This window comes from Miscanthus floridulus, chromosome 18 (genome assembly GCF_019320115.1).
Source record: "Miscanthus floridulus cultivar M001 chromosome 18, ASM1932011v1, whole genome shotgun sequence".
NCBI classification, from domain to species: Eukaryota; Viridiplantae; Streptophyta; class Magnoliopsida; order Poales; family Poaceae; genus Miscanthus; species Miscanthus floridulus.
This window is the reverse complement of record NC_089597.1, coordinates 82501543-82508505: the sequence shown is the minus strand read 5'-3', so window position 1 is coordinate 82508505 and position 6963 is coordinate 82501543. Positions and strand designations below refer to the sequence as shown.

Here is a 6963-nt window from a genome sequence, read left to right as displayed (position 1 = left end):
GTTACGCTCCTGACTGCTCAGATGAATCACTATTGATGGTTATTAGCTCATCCTCTTCGGATACCCTAGTATTGGTCCCCTACAATCCCGCGCGTTGCTACGAGAATTGCATATTAGTGGATTGCGTGGTATGATGACATGGACAAACAAAATACTTATGTGTATTGCTGATATGGACTAGTGGATTATAATTGTATGTGATAGTGCATTGCCTAGTTGGACAGCTTGCATATTGAAAGAAATATATGACTTGCTGACGTGGACATTATAATTGCATGTGCTATTGGATTTTTAATTGTGTGTGACTGTGGATTGCCTAGTTGGACAGTTTGCATGTTAATAGAAGAGTAAAATACACCGGAGGTCCATTAACTTTCGGTGAAGTGTCATCTAGATCCATCAACTTTGAAACTGCATGTTTGGGTCCATTAACTTTCGTTTTGTGTCATCTAGGTCCATCAACTTTGACTCATGCATTTTTGGTCCATGACCTTTTAAAATGGTTCACTGCAGGTCCACGCATGCATGCACGCACGTTGACTTTTTACGTCGGTGGAGCCATGCCTGCACTCGCCGCCGTCGCTCGTCTACCAGGCATGCATGCGTGTTTTCCTGCTCGAATCATGACAGGGTTAGTGCTTGCACGGCCTTGAGCGGCGTGACCATGCTAAGCGACGTGCCGAACCAGTCCGTGACGTCCACGTCGGCCGGCTGCATCCCCTCGGGTAGCCTCCACTCGAAGGCGTGCAGCATAGAGGCCAGGAGCAGTGTCACCACCCTTGTCGCCATGGGCAGGCCCAGGCACTCCCTCCGCCCGGCCCCAAACGGCATGAACTCCAGCCGCCCGTCCTTGCTACGGAAGTCCACGTCCGTACCCACAAACCGCTCCGGCACGAACTCCTCGGGTCGTGGCCACGCCCCTGGGTCGCGCATGATCGCCCACAGATTGATGATCACCTTGGTGCCGGCGGGCACCGCGAAGCCGCCCACCTCCGAGCCGTCGGCCATGGCCTCGTGCGGCATCAGCAGCGGGCTCGGCGGGTGCAGGCGCATGTACTCCATCACTACGGCTCAGAGGTACGGCAGCCTGTCGATGTCCGACTCGTCCGGGTGAGGCTTGGAGACCAGCGCGTCCCGCAGCTCTTCACGGACCTTGGCCATCACGGTCGGGTGCCGGAGCAGCTCGGCTATCGTCCACTCCACCGAGATCGTGTTTGTGTCCGTCCCGGCGGCGAAGAGATCCTGCGCGTGGATGGAAAAGTAAAATAAATGCTCCTGGCTGATTAGTTGAGAGTATCAATTCCAAGCGAGCTGATTGCTCACGTACCAAAAGAAAAGATTTGATCGTTTCAAGGCTGAGTTGATCCGCCGAGTGAAGCTGAAGCAACACATCCAGGAAATCATTTTTCCTGTCGCCGTCGCCTGCGCTCAGACGGCGGCCGATGATAGGGTCGAAGAAGTCGTAGAACTTCCTGACGTGCTCGGCGGTGCGCCGGCGGCGGCCCTGCAAGTCGAGCACGGAGAGTGCAGGGAAGAGGTCCGACAGGTTGGGCTTCAGCTTCACGACTTCCTCCACGGTGTTCCTGACCAGCGTCTCCAGCTCCTGCACGCGGTCGGAGCTCAGGTCCACTATGTCCTCGGAGAAGAGCACGTTGGACACGAGGTTGAGCACTCCCGAGAACAACACGCGCCACACGCCCGGCGCGGCGGCTGAGGCAGCGGACGAGCTCGCGAACCTTCTCCTCCCCCACGGCGCTGCAGATGAGCCATGGTAGGGTCGGAGCTTCCATTTTCGTCATGATTCGAGCAGGAAAACACACATGCATGCTCGGCAGACGAGCGACGGCGGCGAGTGCAGGCATGGCTCCACCGACGTAAAAAGTCAACGTGCGTGCATGCATGCGTGGACCTGCAGTGAACCATTTTAAAAGGTCATGGACCAAAAATGCATGAGTCAAAGTTGATGGACCTAAATGACACAAAACGAAAGTTAATGGACCCAAACATGCAGTTTCAAAGTTTATGGACCTAGATGACACTTCACCGAAAGTTAATGTACCTCCGGTGTATTTTACTCTTAATAGAAATAGGTAGTGATGTTTTGCTTTACAAGAGTATAAGATTCATTTAAGGGGGCGGTCTCTAAATTATTTGAGGTGGTAGAATGATTTATAGAGATAGTAAGATAAAACTGATACTTCTAAAAATAAAAGTCATGGTCTCCTAAAATAAATTTTATAGTAGCGTACATTGATGACAATAGTATATAGCATACATGAAAGTGCTTTGATATACATTTGAATTATCAGGATATGGGGTACTGAGACCATGCGTAGAATGCCGAAATCTTTTCTAGCTTATTCCTACAATCTTTTGTGTGAAATTAAATTGGTTTCTACGAAATACATCCCGTAAAATTCCTTGGCTGCAAGCGTGCCCAAACAGAGAGATTAGCATCTATCACCCTGAGATTGGCAGGGCTCCAGCGGGCTCCGGCTTCTGCACTGTAGCCGGGTGTCGACTGTTCACGGGTCAATAAGTGCCTATGGGAGTTGGAGCCACGGAGCCAAAAAAAAAAAAAAACGAGCTTCTTCAACTCCGATGATGTTAGTAAAAGAGGAAAGAAGAAAAGAAAAAAACGGCTCTAATAAATAGTAGCCAGACAGGAGCCAGAGCACAAAGAGACCCTAACTATGCATCGGTGGGCCACCAAACAGTAGCCGGAGACCGATGACGCTGACCAACGACTCGCAAACCCTTTTGCTTTTCACACGTATAACAGCCGCGCACGCACTCGCACACCAGCCAGCCGTCACTCCCGTGACCTCACTCCAATCGCTTCCCCGTCCTCTACTCATCTCAGCTGCTCTGTTCGGCAGCTCACCTCACCTCACCTCACCTCGTCACATCACAGCACAGCCGAGGAAGCTTCCATCCAAGAAGAAAAAAAAAGAACAAAATGTCTGGGCCCACCACGTGCTGCCGCCGCTTTCCCCTGCTGCTCGTCCTACTCCTCTTCCTCCTCGCCGGCGAGGGCCGCTCCCAGCCGGCCGCCGGCACCGGCGCCGGCTCCAGCGACCGCGACACGCTGCTCGCCGTCAAGAAGGAGTGGGGCAGCCCCCCGCAGCTCAGGTCCTGGGACCAAGCCGCCGCCCCCAACCACTGCAACTGGACCGGCGTCAGGTGCGCCACGGGCGGCGGCGGGGTCGTCACCGAGCTTACCCTGTCCAGCCTGAAACTCACCGGCTCCGTCCCGGCATCGGTGTGCGCGCTCGAGAGTCTCACCCGCCTCGACCTCTCCTACAATAACCTCACCGGCGCCTTCCCCGCTGCCGCGCTGTACGCCTGCGCGGGGCTCAGCTTCCTCGACCTCTCCAACAACCAGTTCTCGGGCCCCCTCCCGCGCGACATCGACCGCCTCTCGCCGGCGATTGAGCACCTCAACCTCTCCACCAACAGCTTCACCGGAGTGGTGCCGCCCGCGGTGGCGGGGTTCCCGGCGCTCAGGTCCCTGGTGCTCGACACCAACAACTTCACGGGCGCGTACCCCGCGGCCGAGATAAGCAACCTCGCCGGTCTCGAGACGCTCACGCTGGCCGACAACGCGTTCGCGCCGGCGCCCTTGCCTGCGGAGTTCGCCAAGCTCATCAACCTCACCTATCTCTGGATGGACAAAATGAACCTCACCGGGGAGATCCCGGAGGCTTTCTCCAGCCTCACGGAGCTCACTACTCTGTCCTTGGCGTCGAACGAGCTCAACGGCTCGATCCCGGCATGGGTGTGGCAGCATCAGAAGCTTCAGTGCATCTACCTGTTCGACAATGGCCTCTCTGGCGAGCTGACGCGCAGCGTGACGGCGTTGAACTTGGTTCAGATTGATTTGTCGTCGAATCAGCTCACCGGAGAGATACCGGAAGACTTCGGCAATCTCAAGAACCTCACCTACCTGTTTCTATACAAAAACCAGCTCACCGGTACCATCCCGGCGAGCATCGGGCTGCTACCACAGGTCTGGGACATCCGATTGTTCCAAAACCAGCTTTCCGGGGAGCTCCCGCCGGAGCTGGGCAAGCACTCGCCGCTGGGCAACCTTGAGGTGGCCGTCAACAACCTCTCTGGCCCGCTGCGAGAGTCGCTCTGCGCCAACGGAAAGCTCTACGACATTGTCGCCTTCAACAACAGCTTCTCAGGCGAGCTCCCCGCAGAACTCGGGGACTGCAGCACTTTGAACAACCTGATGCTCCAGAACAACAACTTCTCCGGCGACTTCCCGGAGAAGATATGGTCGTTCCCGAAGCTGACCTTAGTGAAGATCCAGAACAATAGCTTCACCGGCACGCTGCCGGACCAGATATCCCCCAACATTTCACGAATTGAGATGGGCAACAACATGTTCTCCGGCTCCTTCCCGGCGTCTGCACCAGGGCTCATGGTGCTCCATGCGGAGAACAACCGGCTGGGCGGCGAGCTGCCGTCTGACATGAGCAAGCTCGCCAAGCTTACTGACTTGTACGTGCCCGGCAACCGGATCTCTGGCTCCATCCCAACATCGATCAAGCTGCTGCAAAACTAAATTCACTCATCATGAGAGGCAACCGGCTGTCCGGCGCCATACCGCCGGGGAGCATCGGTCTTCTCCCAGCACTGACGATGCTTGACTTGTCCGACAATGAACTCACCGGCAGCATCCCGTCAGACATAAGCAACGTGTTCAACTTGCTGAACCTGTCATCAAACCAGCTCACCGGCGAGGTGCCGGCGCAGCTGCAGATCGCGGCCTACGACCAGAGCTTCCTCGGCAACCGGCTGACGTGCCGAGGCGGAGGCCGGGGGAGCCACGACGAGGTTTCCAAGGGCCTGATCATCCTCTTCGCGTTGCTCGCTGCCATTGTCCTCGTCGGCAGCGTCGGCATTGCGTGGCTGCTCTTCCGGCGCCGGAAGGAGAGCCAGGAGGTGACGGACTGGAAGATGACGGCGTTCACCCAGCTTAACTTCTCCGAGTCGGACGTGCTCAGCAACATCCGCGAGGAGAACGTGATCGGCAGCGGCGGGTCCGGGAAGGTGTACCGGATCCATCTCGGCAACGGCAACGCCAGCCACGACGAGGAGCGCGGCATCAGCGGCGGCGACGGCAGGATGGTCGCCGTGAAGAGGATATGGAACTCGAGGAAGGTCGAGGAGAAGCTGGACAAGGAGTTCGAGTCGGAGGTGAAGGTGCTGGGCAACATCCGGCACAACAACATCGTGAAGCTGTTGTGCTGCATCTCCAGCCAGGAAGCCAAGCTGCTGGTGTACGAGTACATGGAGAACGGCAGCCTGGACCGGTGGCTGCACCACCGAGACCGGGAGGGCGCTCCAGCGCCTCTGGACTGGCCGATCAGGCTCGCCATCGCCGTCGACGCGGCCAAGGGGCTCAGCTACATGCACCACGACTGCGCTCCCCCGATCGTGCACCGCGACGTCAAGTCCAGCAACATCCTGCTGGACCCGGACTTCCAGGCCAAGATCGCCGACTTCGGGCTCGCGCGGATCCTCGTCAAGTCTGGCGAGCCCCAGTCCGTGTCAGCCATCGGCGGGACATTCGGGTACATTGCTCCAGGTTAGAAGCTCAGGGATTTCAGTTGCCAGCCATTTCAATTTCAATTTTCAATCTTTGAGAATTTGCATCTGCAGTGCTGATTGATGTGTGGCAATGGCAACTCTGCAGAGTACGGGTACAGGCCAAAGGTGAACGAGAAGGTGGACGTCTACAGCTTCGGCGTCGTCCTGCTAGAGCTTACAACCGGCAAGGTCGCGAACGACAGCGGCGCGGACCTTTGCCTGGCGGAATTGGCATGGCAACGGTACCAGAAAGGCGCACCGTTCGACGACATCGTCGACGAGGCCATCCGGGAGCCGGCCTACATGCAGGATATCCTGTCGGTGTTCACGCTCGGCGTCATCTGCACGGGGGAGAACCCGCTGACGCGGCCGTCGATGAAAGAGGTCATGCACCATCTCATCCGGTGCGAACAGATCGCCCCAGAGGCAGAGGCGTGCCAGGTGAGCTACGAGGGTGGCGGTGGTGGCGGCGGCACACCGCTCCTCGAGTCGAGGAAGAAACGCAGCCGGCGGCGGAGCATGTCTGACTCCGGCCGGTGGAACGACGACGACGACGAGGACAGCGGCAACTTCGTTGTGCACGTGGTGTAGTCGGACAGTATATAGTTACTGCCTTGCTGGCCTGCTGCAACAAGCTCATCCATAATGAATTTCCCAGAGGAGCCCGGCCTCTGCGGAGCAGGCAGCTGAAGAAGGCCGAGCCCGCATCGGCGCAAGAACAAACGAAAGGCTTTTTGTTTAGATTGCAAGTTTTTTCACTCTCTCCATCACATCAAATCTTTGGACATATACATAGAGTATTAAATATAGATAAAAAATAACTAATTACACAGTTTGATTGTAAAAATACGAGACGAATCTTTTGAGCCTAGTTAGGCCATGATTGAACAATAATTATCAAATACAAACGAAAGTGCTATAGTGTCAAATACTGATTCCTAACCCCAATCTAAACAAGGCCCAAGTGCAGTATAGAGGATGTAATAACACCAATACTGCGTGTAATAACTGATAGTTATATAGGATCGGCTATGAGTAGGTTAGCCGGATCTAACTGATATTTAGGATAAATAGTAAATCCTATAACATATACTAGGACTGAGAGGTGTGGAGATGCAAACTATCGGCCGCTTTCGATGAAGACAAGCTGGCCATCGCTGGTGTGTGGTGGAGGTGCGGTGGTGACTCGGTGAAGGCGCGACGGTGACGTGGTGGAGACGCAGTCGCAGGATGGCGGTGCAGATGTGGGGTGAAGCCGGTGGTGGTGCTTTCCGTCGCTGGCAGTGCCCCCTCTCTAAATCGGTTAGGGTTTGTAATTTATGTGGGGTGTCTGACGGCTCAGGTGAACCTCGTGCCTTATGC

General features: G+C 55.8%; 2 pseudogenes; one reads left to right on the top strand and one right to left on the bottom strand.

The window, feature by feature from the left end:
* Positions 1 to 621: 621 nt before the first annotated feature.
* On the bottom strand, positions 622 to 1799 carry LOC136524098 (cytochrome P450 76M5-like; annotated as a pseudogene).
* Positions 1800 to 2832: 1033 nt separating this feature from the next.
* On the top strand, positions 2833 to 6441 carry LOC136521201 (receptor-like protein kinase 5; annotated as a pseudogene).
* The last annotated feature ends 522 nt before the right edge of the window (positions 6442 to 6963 follow it).